Source organism: Periplaneta americana, chromosome 8, assembly GCF_040183065.1.
Source record: "Periplaneta americana isolate PAMFEO1 chromosome 8, P.americana_PAMFEO1_priV1, whole genome shotgun sequence".
Classification (NCBI taxonomy): Eukaryota; Metazoa; Arthropoda; class Insecta; order Blattodea; family Blattidae; genus Periplaneta; species Periplaneta americana.
The window spans coordinates 61,582,695-61,601,271 of NC_091124.1; the positions used below are offsets into that span (position 1 = coordinate 61,582,695).

The 18,577-nt window shown below is 35.4% G+C and overlaps 1 protein-coding gene across 1 annotated transcript in view; it reads right to left on the reverse strand.

The window, feature by feature from the left end:
* Window positions 1–363: 363 nt before the first annotated feature.
* LOC138704749 (uncharacterized) overlaps window positions 364–18,577 on the reverse strand; it is a 44,093-nt gene continuing 25,879 nt past the window's right edge. The window contains exons 2-3 of the transcript XR_011333421.1: window positions 8,936–8,996; window positions 364–845 (exon numbers count right to left, since the gene is read on the reverse strand). The gene's annotated coding sequence lies outside the window, so the exon portion shown is untranslated. The remainder of the gene's footprint in view (window positions 846–8,935; window positions 8,997–18,577) is intronic.

An 18,577-nucleotide genomic window follows, 5' to 3' on the forward strand; every position in this document is an offset into this window, starting at 1 on the left:
CTCCAATATAGAAAAGTGATCAATTTTATTGACAAAAACGAAGCCCACACGTCAAAGTCTTAGCTCGCAATTAGAATTCGTCAAAATTTGCACCACCTTACCGTTAAGAGTTTTCAGTACTTTAGCTATATATTTATTGCCGTTAGAAACTCCTGTAGAGATGTAACAATAATGAAATTAGAATATTGTAACTGTTTTATTAATCACAAATTACTTCAAACCTCGAGTGTGCATAATACCACTCCCACTACCACTACTACTACACTATAAAAACATGCTGCCTAATAATAAAAACAATGTCTGCACAAAATTGTTCTCCGCAAATAATTTCGTTTTCAACAAGTTTAACGGAATTCCGCATCACTTATTTTTATTACTCTAGAATTATATCAAATAAATTAGTAAATTCTACGACCTCCCCCGTTTCTTTTTACGATATTTTGTGGTGTAACGTCATGTCACTTTGTTGTCCTGTGTACTGCTGATTTATTGTTTCCTTGCCTACTACATAGGGCTACAAGAGATTGGATCATAAAAGCGTGTTTAGATATGGCCTACTATCAATTTTCAAAATGTAAATTAATGTCTACGTTGTTGTGCCCTATTGTCTCCATAGAAATAATTAGGCAACTACATCGTTTATCAATGTTACTGAAATATTCCACTCTTGTATGGAGTGACACAACTTTTAACCATTTCACGTAAAAACATGAACATTATATGCAGTATAATATCGTCGTGTGTCTTCTAAGTGACCCTGGTTGCAGCCAAGATAATGAAGACAAAGAATGTGAACACGAACTAAAAGTACTTCGAACACCAGAACTGGAACTCATCAACAGGAGCTGAAACAACAAAAACATTGTTAGTTATGTGATGTAATTCCTCACGATTTTTAGTTATCTGTATGACAAATATTGGTTAGATTTGTGCTTTTGTCACGTGTTTCCATTTCTAATCATAGATATTATTTCATGATGTCCTTTCTATATCTCTGCTGCTATTATGCAGAGTTTTTAAACCCAAAATATTTGAGTGATGCTAGTATCTTGAGTGGAGTTAATCACTTCTTTTGTGCATGATGGAATTTTTATCAACCATTCTAATTGTATATGAAATTCAGGCCAGTATATAAGATTGATGCCCACTCAGCATTGTGATGAATTTGGGAAACTATACTTTCAGTTTCGAAAGCCAACTTAACAGCTGGAAGCTGGGGGGGGGGGGGTCATCACGCCAACCTTAAGTTACTCCCATATTGGCTGGATAATATTTTACCTACGCTGAGGCATACAAACGTGAAATCAGAGTTGGCTGTTGGCCTTGCATGGGCTGTTGCAATCCGGATTTATTTATTATTTTAATAGTATGTCTTATGGAAACTTGTTCTTTCAACTCCTTAGCATTCATCATTATGTCATACTCATTAGCTAAGTGGTTACCTCAGTTCACCTTATTTTGAAATTTGTTCGTGGGTTCAAAGTAACCAAGAATTATATATTTTTAAGAGTAATAACATTTTTTTCTTGTTCCAGACGCACTTCAGCCTGAAGGTTCATTTTGCTTGTCAATGAAATTAGTGATAACGAAACAGTATTGGCGAGACGAGTTTAAGGATTTACCATGAGGTTATCTGACATTCGAGTTACACTTTGGAAAAACTTTTTAGTTATCTGTATGACAAATATTGGTTAGATTTGTTGGTCAGTTTAGACCTTTCTGCACTTTGCTAATATGACAAATATGTAACATTTAATTTATTTCTGAGATAAAGGTAACTACGTGGTGTTAGAGTGGTATGCAAGGGTGATGCTGATGACTAACATAATTTAATTTTGAAGTACATGAGAAATGATCACTAAGATTTGCTTGCAGCCTTCAGGCAAGGATAGGATTTTTTTTTCTTTCCATTCCGTAGATCTGCGCAATGGATGTTTCAGCTTCACTTCATTCCAAAGGAAACCACAATAAGAAATGTTATTTCCTCAAGCTGTGCTTGGGTGTGACTTAAATTCCTAATTGGGTTTTTCCCGAAGTTTTTCCAAAGTGTAACTTGAATGTCAGATAACCTCATGGTAAATCCTTAAACTCGTCTCGCCAATACTGTTTCGTTATCACTAATTTCATTGACAAGCAAAATGAACCTTCAGGCTGAAGTGCGTCTGGAACAAGAAAAAAATGTTATTACTCTTAAAAATATATAATTCTTGGTTACTTTGAACCCACGAACAAATTTCAAAATAAGGTGAACTGAGGTAACCACTTAGCTAATGAGTATGACATAACGATGAATGCTAAGGAGTTGAAAGAACAAGTTTCCATAAGACATACTATTAAAATAATAAATAAATCCGGATTGCAACAGCCCATGCAAGGCCAACAGCCAACTCTGATTTCACGTTTGTATGCCTCAGCGTAGGTAAAATATTATCCAACCAATATGGGAGTAACTTAAGGTTGGCGTGATGACCCCCCCTCCCCAGCTTCCAGCTGTTAAGTTGGCTTTCGAAACTGAAAGTATAGTTTCCCAAATTCATCACACTGCTGAGTGGGCATCAATCTTATATACTGGCCTGAATTTCATATACAATTAGAATGGTTGATAAAAATTCCATCATGCACAAAAGAAGTGATTAACTCCACTCAAGATACTAGCATCACTCAAATATTTTGGGTTTAAAAACTCTGCATAATAGCAGCAGAGATATAGTAGGGACATCATGAATCATATCTATGCTTAGAAATGGAAACACGTGGCAAAAGCAAGCCACGATTATTGTAGATTGTAACAGTCTCTTTTTATTCCTACAGTTGTGTGTCAATGGTTTCAATATATTGGATCCTGAAATGTTGAGCATTGGGACTGGTATCTATTTGGCTTGCTCTGTGATAGATCATTCTTGTGATCCTACAGCAGTTGCTGTGTTTGAAGGAATTACCATTCACATTCGAGCACTGAAAGTTATGCCTACACTAGATTGGAAAAAGGTATTCGTGTCTATGTCTTTCATTAATAAAGTAAACTGTATAGAAATGTTATTTATTTTAGCTTTTGAAGAAATTTTAAACTTAAGATTGGAACTAATAGATATCATTATTATTTATTAAATTCTGTATTGTCTGTCTTTTTATAATTTTCTTAAAGATAAATGAAATGCAAAATTGTTTCTATAGTCGAAATAAAGAAAGAAATAAAGGCTTGCGAATCTAGAGTTTTTATGGTTGATAAAAATGTCCTCCAATAGTAGTTTCATAGCTTCACTACATGTTTCAGGATTATTTTGAATAAAAAGTTCCAAATCAATATGGCTCTAAATTCCAATGATTTCAGCAGTGGGATTCAGTGTTTATCACGTTATACTTTGATTTAGAAAATACCCCTTAACAGTATGTAGCCTTGCCTTAAAAGTGTAATTCACTAAATTTTGAAAAGAATGTGCTCACATTGCTCAGGTACATTACAGAGATGTATTTATACAAGGTGAATCTAAATTCACACTTTGAACAAAATATGCAGTAATTTGTTTTTGTTAGATATTATGCAATAACATCCATATGTTAATTTTTTGATTTTATACAATTCTACAATATTAATTAGATTTTTTGTTAACTAAGTATGGGTTGTTAAATAATAAATTATAATTGTATTACAAGTAAAGTTAAATATTTTAAATAAAAACAATTGGTTTCTCACCATTGCGGTTTCATATCTCTAATTGTTTAATTCCGGGTCCTCCACAACTCCTGAAAGTTTGTCAGTTGAAATTAGGTTCACCCTGTCTAGCTATTTGAGCATGTTGCTCATTTGTTTACTGATTCTTGCATTTAGTATGTCCTTAATTACAGATAGTAAATAATAAATAGTGGCTACGTTTTTTTCTAATAAAGCATAATTATGCAGATTTTATGCTTGGTGTATGGTTCTTGTGATATGACTGGAAAGATAAGAGTCGAAGAATATCAGATGCGTTTTCTTAATCATAGAATCCCAGATAATCGTGTTTTCATTAATGTTTATCAATGAATCAGAGAAATTGGTATAGTTCCTCAGCCATAGACCACAGCTTCTCAATGATTTGGAAGATGGGATCTTGGAAAGTGCAGACTGCAGTTCAGTCACAAGTAATTATCCGAAAAGCTATTGTTAATTTATTGTAACTTGACTAATGAAACAATTCTCCACAGAGATGGCATCACATACACAAACTCACAAGTGTGATTTTATGATACATTTGCATCCCAAGAAACACATTTCTAAACCTGGTTCTCAACGAATTTTCTGTATAGTAAAGATAAAGATAAAGATAACCTATTGTGTCCCATGAAGGGCAAAGGCCTCCTTAAATAAGGGAAAGCTCTATTTGTCTAACGTGATGAGCTAGTTCACGTTAGACGTGATATTTAAGTCTAAGAACTTGAATTCCCTTAACAATGATTCTCTCACTGCCTTTCACAACTTCTTGTCTGTGTACAAATGTCTCTCGAGTAGTTTCCACTTTCTTCTGTCTCTTGCCTCTCTGGACCATTGTTGACCTGCCTGTTCTCTGAAGAAGTTTGTCCATCTGCGCCGAGGTCTGCCCTAAAGTCTCCTTCCTATATGGGGGTCCCACGGTAGCTCGGTATGTCCATCTGTCGCCTGGTAGCCTGGCCACATGTCCACCCCATTTCCATTTGAATGTAATGGCTGCATGTGTGATGTCCTGCGTATCTGCTATTTGGTACAGTGTCGCATTTGGGATTTTCTCTTTCAGTGATACGCCCATAATTTTGCGCATCATTTTCCTTTGACACGTTTGTAGTCTGGTCCTGTGTTTCCCTGTTAGCGACCATGTTTGGCACCCATAAAGTAATATAGGATAAACACAGGTCTCCAGTGCCTGTATTTTAGTTTTTCTGCTTAAGGTTTTGTCAAGCAGAATGAATTTAAGGGCCCAAAATGCCTTCCAGGACAGGGAGATCCTTCTATTTATTTCCTTTTCTATTCTGTCCTTGAAAGAGATTAGTTGTCCCAGATAAGTGTATTCATCCACGTATTGAAGTGGTTGTCCATCCACTGATATTGGGATTTTTAGTCCGTTTGACATTACCTGCGTTTTTAGCATGTTCATTTTCAGACCTGCTGCTTTGCTGTATAAGCACAATTGTTGTAACATCAACTGTAATTCTTGTGGTGATTTCGCAAACAGGACCACGTCATCAGCAAATCGCAGATTTGTTAGTCAGCTTCCGTTTAAATTAATTGCATGGTTTTTGCTCCAGTTTACTTTGCGAAATATGTCTTCCAATACGCACATGAACAGTTTGGGGGAGATCAGATCGCCCTGACATACTCCTCTCTCCAATCGGAATGGTTGGCCTTCCCTTTCTGTCCTCACTTTCGCGAAACTGTTGCTGTAGATTTCTTGTAGTATGTGAATATACTTGGCTTCTATCCCCTGTGTGTCCAGTACCTGCAATATGTTTATATGTTCAACGGAGTCGAATGCCTTGCTATAATCTAAAAAGGCGAGGTACAGAGTCAGATGAAATTCCCCCACTTTCTCCATCAATTGGTTTATAGCTTGTAGATGGTCGATCGTACAGAGTCCAGTGCGGAAGCCCGCTTGTTCAGGTGGTTGGTTTTCATCGAGAGGTTTCTGTATAGTATGATAGGAGAAATCTTTTCATCAGACCATTCATGTTTGAGGACTGGTTGACTTATCAATGTTATTTGCACTTCCTTCAGGAAGAATCGCCATTGACGTTGGGGACTTTCAACTTCCTATGTGTTGCAACAAGGCTGTTTTATTTTATGGATTGTAATTTATAAATTTAATATTCTGATTAGTACAAAATGTATCTTGATTTTAACATAAACATCATCAGGGATATAATGTACTCAAAAGGTAAGGTCAAGATTCCTAAATTCTGGAAAAAATTTTTACATTATATCCTTTTATGCACACCTGTTATTCTTACGGCTTTCTTTTGTAAAACAAAAATATGTTTAGGTTCAGATGAATTAGCCCAGAATATTAATCCATATTTCATTATAGAATCGAATTAAGTTATATAAAGTATGCCATTTTAAGGGTGTTTATACAGCCAAGATAAGGATGCATAACAGGCAGAACTCAATTTCAGACTAGGCCACTAATATAGCTATTCTATACTATCTATTTTCCAGTTCAAGTTATTATCTAATTCCAAACCAAGAAACTTTATGCTTACAGATTTTCTGAAATCATTTCCATTTATTCTATTTAATCTAATATTGTAGGAAAACTGAGCACTATTATATGTACCGGTACTAAATTTGATTAGTCTACATAGATTTTATCAACATTGTGTTAATTTATTTGCATTAAATCAATCATTAATTAGATTTAACAATAAATTAGAAGTGTTTATAAAGTCATCACATTGTTTACTTGAGATATTTACACTTGTATCGCCTGTAAAAATAAGATTATAGTTGAAGCTGAATCGTTAATATAAACTAGAAATAATATTATACCTAAACTTGATTTCTGAATAAATCTCAATACTTCTACATTCTGAGAGAGCAGCTTGATGATTATTCGATATATTTATTTCTATTTGATAAGTAAAATGTAAAACTACCAGTACCGGTATCTACTGAAAATCTTATCTTCAGTACCTACCATAAAACTTATCAATATATTGTGATCTACTGGTACATAGTCAAAAGTTTTAGCCTAAACACAAAATATTTCTCCAACATGTGTGTGTAAAGGCCGCTAATAAGAAACATTTTTATAAAAATTGCTGCTTATGAGATCTTTCAACTGTAAGAAAATAATGAAAGTACTTTACCTCAGAGTAATTCTCACATTGGAAGTTCTTAAAAAATAAATAAGAAAGTAGTCAAAGTACTGTTAGAAAGATACATTATATCAAATATTACATGCTTCACTGAACCCAACATTTCTGCTTTGCAGAAGGAAATTGAAAATAATTTCCTGAAAACAATTTTTATTTCAAAATGATTAAAGTCCTTCATGTTCTATATATTTTTTAAACCTTGTTTTAGTACAGTTGTTTCAATGTCGACAACCCAACACAAAACAAATTTATAGAACATACACCTTGGATAACAGGAACTAATCACTCTTAGTAAGTTACTGACATGTCTCACTTAACAATGTCATTGGGAACATTTTGGCTCCTAAACACTGACATCTCTGTCAGATTCTGTATCAATATTTCCCAGAAAAAAAGCCAGAATTGTCAACAGTACTAACTCCGGAAGCTGATAGTAGAGATCCAGTATAGGATAGCGTATATTATCACCGCACTCTCATGGTTTTACATTTGGCAGGTCTTTGAGCAGCCTCATGCATAACATTTGGCAGGTCTTTGAAATTTAATTGTATAATTGTTTTCAATTTCTTATGTCGCCGCTCCAATCACTCGCCTCAATTTCAATATTGCAACCAATAAGCTGCTTCCATTATTAAATGACACCTACTTGTCTAATCCACGTGGACTAAAACCGAGGTTGCAGTGTCTTGTGCTGAGGACGAACATTAAGGTATGTGATTAAAAATTATTATTAAAGAATTATTATTAAGAGTTAAGAATGTCAATGTACTCGTATATGAAATAATAATTATAATTATAATAATAGCCATTTAACAATATAACAAACTAGTGTTTATTCTTATTGAGGAAATAGACATGACAACATGACGCTTAGAGTGAAACCTACAGAGTAACAATCGGTCGGCAAAATTATGTTTTAAAAGCACACCGCATGTTATTGTATGATGCCGACATGTTAAGCATCATGTTAAGATATGCGTGCTTGCATTTTGCTGAATCCGTTGACCAGAAGACCTGTCACCACATACTTCACGACTCAACAAGGTGCCATCTATCCAAGGGAGCTACACTCTATGGTCCGCAATAGTCCACGCCTCTACAGCTCCCTGGGATCTGCTCTTCGAGCAGCGATAGAAAATGAAGTTGTAATGATACGATGAAGGGCTGACGTGAAATAGATAGGGTATAAGCGTATCCCCCTTATAAATTAACTACCATTCATTATTTCTCATCGAGTAACATCCATTTCTAACTGGAGCCGAGGTTTGTGTCTGAAATGAGGCTTGAATTTTTGCTAGGCAGACATGCAACAGGATTTTCTAATTTCTTAAAAAAAATGTTTAATTCGTGTGTACGCACGTATTTCTATCAATAGTTTCAAGTTCACATCCGGAGAAATATGTGTTTGATAGTGTAAATCGTAAAAAGTGGAAAAATCGTCGTTTCTCGAGCTAGAAAGGCATTTTTACATAAACGTTAATAAAATCTACAAATTCCAACAGACCATCTCAATATCACCAATCTCATCGACTCTAAATAGTCTAGTAGTTGATACAGCGTAGATAAATAATCTTCGGCAATAGTAAACTTCAGCGTTCCCTGCTTAGGTCGTTCTTGCACGCATTAAAGTACAACGGGATTCAAAAGCACTGCCATAATAAAAGAAGGCTGATGGCTTTATGTATGCAATTGACGGCATAGTTTACGAAGGCGACACTAGAGTGGCATAAAAAGTGCAATTATATTGTCTATGAATATATTTACACAATGAACATCTATCACTTTAACCTCTCTTTAAAATGTCAGTCGACGGTTCGAACCCCGAACCCCATGAATATGTAGTGCCCAAGTCGATTCCAATAATAATTGTTCAACATCCTTGTTCTTTTCATCTTTCGCGCATAATGCACCACCAAAGAGGCACACAATTCCAAGTATTACTCTTAATCGCATATTTCTTAATCTGAAAATGAAATAAAGATCCTTGCCACATTTCATTTCTAATATTCTAGACTGAAGCTATGTCAATTTATTGGCAAAGTAATTTATATGTACCACAAAGAAATTATAAATATCTTTAACACCATAAATTTATAATTTAAGAACTTACCTAGATTGATCCAAATTCCAACTTCCTTCCAAATCGACTGGAACAGGAAGGTTTCCGAAGCCTAGAGGTGGGGAAAAAATAACTTAAGTTGTTTGGAACTGTTCCAAAAAGTAACAGCACCTTGGAATACTATGTTCCAAAATAACAGTGTTGCTCTGAGCTATACTTGGCTATAAAAATACTTGCGGTTATAAATACTCATTTCACTTTGGAACTACATTATGACAACGCCTGTTCCGCAGAAAGGAACATGTTTGGTACTATTGAAAGCAGTGACGCCAATGTTTGGAAAACAGTGGGTGGGCTCAAACATTTCGATGGCTCAGAACGAGACTGTTACAACTCAAAAATAGACATTTTTCAGTAGAGCCATTTAAAGTTTTCCATTGTAGATGGTAAATCAGAGAATCATGGCACAACAATGAAAATTGGTATATATAATCATTATTGTTATAGAAGTTTATTGAAATATTAATTTTGTCGTTATTTGTTTTATGTAACTTGTATATGATATTTTTTTGAGTTGTAACAGTTTCGCATTAAAATAGTGTGACAAAATTACTCAGATATAACAGTATTCCATAATATATTATTACTTGCAACAGGTTTTTCCTTACATCACTCTGTAATAAATTTAGATAATATAATGGAAAAATATGTCAAATGTAGATTTAGAAACAAAAAATGATATTGGTTGATATTGGGATGACTCCAACAATAAAAGAAATAAATTACACCAACCAGGATGACTACAACACTAATAAGAAATAAATTGCGTCATGTAGCCTAGTTGCCTCATGAGTGATGCCTTATTAGTGTAACTTAGGCCTATTAGATTCAAACCTGTCTTCGGACAGTCGACTAAACATCAACATGTAGTGAGAAAAAACATGTTTGGTTGTTATTCAAATGTAGCATTATTTTCTTCAACACCATTGGAAACTTCCAAACTTTTACACAGATAAGTAAATTTTCCCCCACATCTATCCCTGGAGGCGAAGAAAATACTGGCATTCGTATTGCTAGAGAAGACTTGCGCTTCCGTCTTTGTCGACTACTTATTTTTTCGAATCATCTTGTTCATAGGAGTGCTTATAGAAGATGGCGAAAGGATCCTGTTTTCTGACCTCCACGATTTTCATAGTAGACTAGTTTATATTATCACCATTTTTATTTCTGGAAAAATTATTTCCCATTTTTTTGTGTTAACTCTGTCAAATCTAAGATATCTGGTGTATCTTGTTCCTTGACTTTGTATGTATTGCCTTTTTTCTTGGGCAATTTAAGTACTGGTACCCATTGTGTTAGCAGTAATATAAGTCCTCCTTTAATAACTCTCTATGCATTCTACTGTTGAAGGGGGGGGGGCCTTCAACAGTAGAATGCATAGTCATTCTCATTCTAAGTATGACTTGTGACTAAAAATTTCTGTGTTATGACATGAACACAGGTTAGTTACGCAATACAGAAATAATGAGGCAATGAATTTGTTCTTGTTTTCTGAAAACATAATTACCTGGTTTGTTACTGGGTTGGGCAAAGAAATAAGAAATTATAGAGGCATGTGCCAATCTCTTTTGAACCTCTTTTGGCCAAGCCCTCATGCCAAAAATAACAATGGTCCTGGCTGTTTACGATGTCATATATTATGAGATTGTAACAGGACAGTTTCCTTTATAATATTAAGAGAAACACTCATCACAAGGTGAAGGAAGAACTGCCTGAAGATCAAAGCAGCACATAACTTTGCTTGGATCCTGTTTTCTGATTCAATATCTTTAGTCTTTGTAGCCCTTCATGTTGCTTCTTCTTTTATATGTCTGTTATAACTTTCTTGCAGTTAATTTATCTGTTACTGTATTATTCTTGCATGCACTATATACACAACAATAACCTATCTTAGAGATATAAAATGAAATATTAACCCTCAACTGCTATCGCTTTTTAAATGTACATTACGATAGCTTTGCCATATGGGTCTATATTGACCCATAGATACCAGTTGAGGGTTAAGTGAATTAAATACTGATATATAAGAACATTCACGATGATTAATTTTACAATACTACGTCGATGGTGAAGACAAAATTAATAATAACATTGTTCTTAAACAACATTGTGCTATCATTATTGTATGAACTTATCATCAGATATGCCAAATCTAAACTCGAAGCATAGATATTTTCAATGCGAAAGTGTTACAAGTCAAAATGCTTTTAGCAACAATGTTTGCAGTTGAGAATGGAAAACTGTTACAACGCAAAATATAACACTTTCCAATTGAGAAAAAGACTAAATAGCATAACTTTAATAAAACTGTTATATATGCATTTATGTCCCACTAGAAAATTTTTAGAGTTGTAACAATTTCACATAGCATAGTTCTCAATTCAAGTGTTCAAATGATGGTAATAACTCAAAAAGTGAATTTTTTGAGTTGTAACAGTCTCGTTCTGAGCCATCGATTTGACGAGCCTTCACAACACGACAAATTATTGGGTGGGCTCGGATTTCACGAGCGTATATAAGTTGGTGCCACTGTTTGAAAGCAGAATTAGGAATCCTTTCGTCGTACTGAAATAAATGCTGGCAACTAAAGTAAAAGATAAATAGTAAAGATACGAAGATAGTCTTTAAAAAATGTACGCATTATCTTGCAACTGATGTTAATTAAGTATAGGATTCTATCAAATAACATAATGCCTGTATTATAGTAACTACATTGTGAATTTTATCAAGGGAGATGAAAATATATAGGTTGTGTTGTCCTTCCAGTCAAAATACTAACAACAATACTGCCTACCCGATAGTTCTGCGTAATTTTGAATGCGAGTGTCGAAATACAACTTTAATATTTTATTGCTATTAGTTTTTCACTGGATTTGAAACGGAATTGTGGCATACTGGTTTTATCTGTATTTAGTTTAAGTCCATTATGAGCCGTGCCCACTACCACGGCCGTTCACCTAGTACGTCACTTCATCCGTCAGAGCGCTCTCAGATGTCACAGTATAGATAGCGCTATCAATCCTTTCATTTGTTCTTTCCAAATAATCCTATTGGCCAGTCCATTATGTCTCACGAGGATAGAGGGGGAGAGAGTTTACCTGTTTTAACGGAGATATACAGAACGTCACTCGGGTTCCGGTACGCGGCAGATACACTTAACAAGACTTAGGCTCTCGTACGCGGCAGAAACATTTAACAAGACTTAGGATTTTTGTACGAGGCAGATATAGACAACGTCACTCGGGTTTGTGTGTGCTTGAGATAGATCAGTGGAGTAGTTAAATTGCGTCGTGTGTATTTGGGATTGTAGTGGATCGCAGTTTGAAACATCGCTTGCTAGTGATACGTCTTGGGGGCAAGTTTTAGTATTTGCATCGAGTAATATGTTTGTGAGATATATGTGTTTGAGGTAAATTGTATTGGGAATTACGTAATGAGATTTGATTTGAAACGTGAGTTCATGTTCCGAGACGGTTAGAGTGATAGAGAAGCGATTACAGTCTCACATATTGTTTTAGTGTTTTTCCTGCTCCATTTTGATTGTTGGTTTCCTTCGCCGCTATTTTGTTATCATGTGCGTCGAGTTTTGTTGCTATTTAAGTGATCTTTGAGATTGGAATTATCGTCCGTTACTTATTACGTGTATCTGTCTCCATCCCTCTCTCTCTCCGTTGGGTATTCATTTTGTAAAGTGCAGAGATTTGTGTTAGTGCAATTTGCACAGTTTATGTGAGCAATATGTGCAATGGGTAATGTATAGTGATCTGTCATGTGATGCCTTATGCTGGGTACAGTTTGTCTGTTATTGAGTCTACATGTATCTTTAGTTTGGTTAGTTAGATTGAGTGGTATCTATGGTCGAATGGATCATGTATTAAGTTAATGTGCTGGCTGGGTGTTGTGTTCAGATTTATACTCAGATAGTTTACATATATATATATATATATATATATATATATATATATATATATATATATATATATATATTTAGAGAGTGGTTCATGAACATATGGTTATTAGGTCATTCTCTGATTATCGAGAGACGGCCATATTGGACTGTTTTATCAATTATAAGTGTGTTGGCCCCAGCCTTGTGATACTTTCATGATTTACATATCCTGGCGATATCATTTCAGATTAGTTTGTCCTATTTTCATTCATCTATTTCATATTTATTGTTATTTCATTTTCCATTTATGTACATTGTTATTTATTATTGTTAATTATATTTGTTTTACAAATTCACACTATTCATTTCTAAAAGTCTTCCACTGCGCACACCCAATCCTTCCAATGTGCCATCCACCTGGCGAAGGCAGCCAATATAAGAAAGATAAAGAGGAGGAGTGGATGATCGTACCGCCGCCGCCCTCCTCCACGACAATTACTAGTGAACTATTTATTTCGATTGTCATTTGTTTTCGAAATAGGCCTACTTTTTATAAGCTCCAGCACATAGTCTTCTTCTATAAGCACTAAGCAAAGACACAAGAAGTGTCGTGAACACAAAAGGCTATGCTCGGAGGGATACAACTTGTCTCATTTCCTATTTAGCCTATTACCCACTGTTTTACCAGTTCCCTTTTTTTTTTTTTTTTTTTTTTAAGGGAATCTGCAACAAAAGAAAAATACTGTAGTACACACAGTATGGCGGGCTTTGTTGCACATTTACGCATGAAAAAATGCTGCTAATTAACAAAACTATTGACTTAATTTAATAAAATTTAACTGAAATATGATACATCAGTTGTCTTTTTCTTTTGATATTGCAGTTATATGCAGAATGGACAGAAGGCATGTTTTTTCTGTTTTTTCTTAGCTCTATCTCTGTATACAAAACGTTGTAAGCAAACGAACCTTTACAACGGTAGGCGCTTAGTTCATATCTGCCATGTTTCGCGGTGCACCACAAAGAACGCTCTACAGGACAACACGGCCGTTCTATATTCTCTGACAGACTACAGTATAATACAGTATATACAACAGTCCAATACGTAGTCACGCAACTTTAACAATTTTTTTTGCCAACATTCGCAACACTAGCGCCAAGCAGCAGGCAAGGCACTGGTCATAGGGTTGATACAGTCTCATTCAGCCACCACGTGCTTTAAAGGGATGTGAGATGTTATAACAACATTTTAATCATGCGTCGGAATAAAGGCAATGTGTGCAATGACGAAAATTGCAGTAACAACAAGTTTAAATCTCCGAATTTGTCGTTCTTCAGATTCCCTAAAGACCAAGAGAAAATCATAACTCAATCATAACCAATAATCCACGTTGTAGGTAGCCTATGTATTGTGTTCTATAAAACATTTATTAGTTATCAGTTACCTATTTGTGTCAGGAAGGAGAGTTTAAATAAAAATAAAGTAAATACCTGTAACAGTATATTATTTTTTTGCAGAGATCATATGCGTAAATGTGTAACCATTCCGATTTTGGATATATACGTAGCCTATCTACAGTTTTTAATGCAAGTAATTCCATAATTTTTGTATTCGTGTTTCTTTCTTTATATTTTTCAAAAGTTGAATGTTATATAGCATTCAAGTAGGAATCATGGTGTTAATTTTTCAAGAATTCATGGAGTATTGTAATCCTTTTGCAAAATATTCACTTCTAGAATAAATCCAGACTGTGTCGATTAATTTCTGATGTGTTGGTGTAGATTCATGTGGCAGACGTATGAAGTTCTCAAGAAATAAAAGAGCCTTTTTAAGTTTAATATAAAAAGCAATCTTTTCTGTAATAATTTGCATGACTGTTATTGGTGTTGATTTTACATTCCCAGTGATTATTTGAGCCGTTCAGAGCAGAAGTGGTGTAAGTCAAAATTAGGTAATGAGGTTTAAAGTAAAAATTCTACAAAATACAGCGCAAAGTAGCAATTAAAACGCAGCCTTACTAAGCAACATGTAGTAATGCAACAGGACCAACTATTTTTCAGTATAACTGTAAATTTTGAGATGTTACTCTCAGCTCAAGCCCAGTTCAAACGGTGCGTGTTTCTGTGATGGATTCCAAGGTGGCTCCGCAGATGGGTCGCCTGCATGGTCACTCGCCTGAAGTAATGCGCTCTGGTGGCTCCGTGGATGACTAGCTTGCTGGATTTCGAGGGTAGGTTCCTTGCTATTTTTCGTGATGGTTTGCAGGCTGGAAACCAAAGATGATCATATAATATCACCAATGAAACCATGTCGCCATGTTCGTTGTTTTCCAACGAAATCTGTTTTTTCTATATTCTTTAGTTTCTAAGAAACAACAATTAAATATCGGACTTTAGCTGTTTTGCACTTATGGCTTAATTACTTTATTATGACATTTACTACTGTTAATGTAGGACTTTAGTTGTTTTCCACTCATGGTTTAGTTCCTTTCTGACAATGAGTGTTGGCAACAGATGAAGCAGCAGATGATTTTCCAATTTGAACTGTGAAAAGAGCCAGCTCCGTGTGAACAACTACCGTCACCGTAGGCAACACGGAAGCCAGCCAGTGACCACGCAGGCTACCCATCCGCGCAGCCACCTTGGAATCCATCACAGAAACACGCACTGTCTGAACCAGGCTTCGGACTACATTCTTCCCTCTCTTTCTCTATTACCTTTTGCACGGCTCAAAACCATGGATGTGTATCTTTGTACATTTGTGACTACTTGTAAAACTTCGCAGTCTGGCATGGTAGTTAAAGCCGCCTCATACGCTTGCACAGAGCAACGAATATAATTGCTTAAATCACCGCAGTTTTGCTCCTGAAATAATATTTGTTTACATAAGTGACAGTACATTAAGAACATATTCAAAATGTATGTTTTAAGTCAGTTCGTGCTACTATACTTGTTTTTTTGAAAGATGGAACATGACAGTTAAGCGGCCGAGCTTGGAACTACAGTGCTATGTTGCCAATATGGACTACCATGCTGCCAGCTGATGGAAGCTAGCAATTGACATTACGATGACTGACGTTAAAACATTCATTGACAATTGACGCAAAGGTAAGAAAACAATACAAAAATCGACAGAGAATCAAACACAAAACGTACCAATGCTAACATTGTGTGCACAATAAATGTCGCCATGTGGAAACGGTAAGTTTGGCAACTCAACCGTTGTTACCATAGCAACAGGCCTACCATGCTATGTGACATTCACTTGTTTCTCCAATCGCAACGCTCCTGTCATGTCCCATCTTTCAAAAAAACAAGTATAGGTGATAATGTGGAGTGTTCACTTAATTTGTACAGGTCCCAGCACAGTCCCGTCGCGAATTTCGTAAGCTCTGGAAAAAATGTAAGGGGAAGAAATATTGTTTTATGAAAATGTAAAGGTACTACATTAGAATATACATTTTTCATCTGAAGTTCCAGCAGAGACGACAGAACAGAAATCGATGTTACTTCGATTAGTCCAGCGGTTCATCACAGAGCGGCACTAGCTCTGTTTTCCGACTGAGTGTACATAGAGTGGACCAAAAGGACATAGAGTGGACTGAGAAGACAGAGAGTGGACTGAGAGGATGGAAAATGGACTGAGAGAACAGATAAAATACTGAAAGGACAGAGATTGGTCTGTGAAAACGGGAAGTGGACGGAGAAAGGACTGAGAGAGAGAGATTGGACTGTGAGTAGAAACAGTCTACCCAGAGTTCAGAGAGTGTGTTGAGATGGCAGAGATTGGATAGAGAGAACAGAGAGTATACAGAAAGGATAGAGATTCGACTGAGAGGAGAGTGTGCACCGAGAAAAAAGGACTTTGGACTGAGGGAACATATGGTTTGGTGAGAGCTTCGAGCATTATGCTAGGTTTACACGGCGACAGTTTAGAGCGAGAGAAGATCTAAAGTATCAGGAGAGCTCTCTAAAGGAGTGTTTACACGGTGACAATATAGCTTCTCTAAACCTATTAGCGAGCTCTCATGAGATTTATACAACTCTAAACTCTAATGTTACTCTCCGGACCGTTTACATGGTGCAGACAGTTTAGAGTGAGAGGAAGTGTTACGAGCATATAGAAAAGAACAGGCTGGTAAGTGCGTTTACAACTATGGCAGAAACACAACGTTTTTGCAGTTCTTCTGAATTGAAGAAGGCAGAGGAGAAATAGAACTACGTGGGAAAAACCCTGGATATCTCGCCAGAACACGCATGGAGCTTACACATCGGACCTGTAATTGGCAAAAAAGACACAACTATGAGGATTGTCATTCGTATAAAGGAAAGGCTGTTGGTCACATTACGCTTCCTAGCAACAAGTTTATACCCTAAACACATTTTATTGTTCTTAACAGAATAAATTATGAATAATAATAATAATAATAATAATAATAATAATAAATAAACATATGAAAATGGTAGACTACATTGCTCATGTAAAATGTATTAAGTTTCTTTCATTATGTTCGAAAAGGTATGGTGTATGAATTGAACAACAGGAAGGTAGTGCCTGAGTTTATAATATGTAATATCTTTTCATATAAAAAATGACAACCATTTATTTTAATATAATTGATACGTAGAAGTTTTGAACTTACGTCTATTGACCATAAAATATTGTACGAAGCATTTAATACGCAACGATGAGTCCTTTAAATGCCCCAAATGTCAACGTCAATAAGTGTTCTGCTACAAATATCTTGAACCGAACAGCGCTCTGAGTGGCGGAATTGCGTCTTTACATTTACACAGCGAGAGTTTAGAGAAGAGAGGGCTAGAGATTATAGCTGAGTAGGCCTATAGCTCGTGCGGAACCTGGTGAAACTTGGAGGGAGAGAACAGTATTGTGGTGTGGGAGCGACTACCGACCGATGTTATGTGACGAGAAGCAAGCGAGACTGAACAAGCGTTACCCCCTCCACTCTTAACTGCCCATAGAACTGGTTTCTCCATGAAGGTCAAGCTTCACCAGGTTCCATTCGAGCTATATCACCGTGTAAACGGTTTTGAGAGTAGGTATCTCGTTGACTCTAATTAGATATTAGAGAGACTAAATAGAGCGGCCTTGAAAACTGCTCTCGCCGTGTAAACACCCTGGACAAAGAACTCGCATATGCTCTCAACTCTCATTATAGCTACTCTAAATTATTCAACTCAGTTGAACTTTTTCAAAAATTCTCGCGACAGAAGCAGTATAAATGACGGCCAAAAACAATGGAGTGTCGAAGACACGAAGATTGATTGAAGCATATGAATTGGAAAGTTGTTTGTGGAATGTGTTTAACAAGAATTACAAGAATAAGGACCTTGAGAAATCAGGCATTGTCAAAATTATCTGAGACTGTTGAGGCATCTGAATTTGGCTTTTAGTTTTGTTAATTTATTGTAATTTGGCCGTAATTTTAGCAAGGTCCATTGTTTTAGTTGCTAATTTGTGGGTTTTATTCTTGCTTATTTATTTGCTGGAGGAGGTACAGCGAAAAGTCCATAACCTCCAGTAAGTGCGAACTGTAATAATAATAATAATAATAATAATAATAATAATAATAATAATAATAATAATAAGTTATTATTATTATTATAGTGATAATAATATAATAATAATAATAATAATAATAATAATAATAATAATATTATTATTATTATTATTATTATCACTATTTTTTATTATTATTATTATTATTATTATTATTATTATT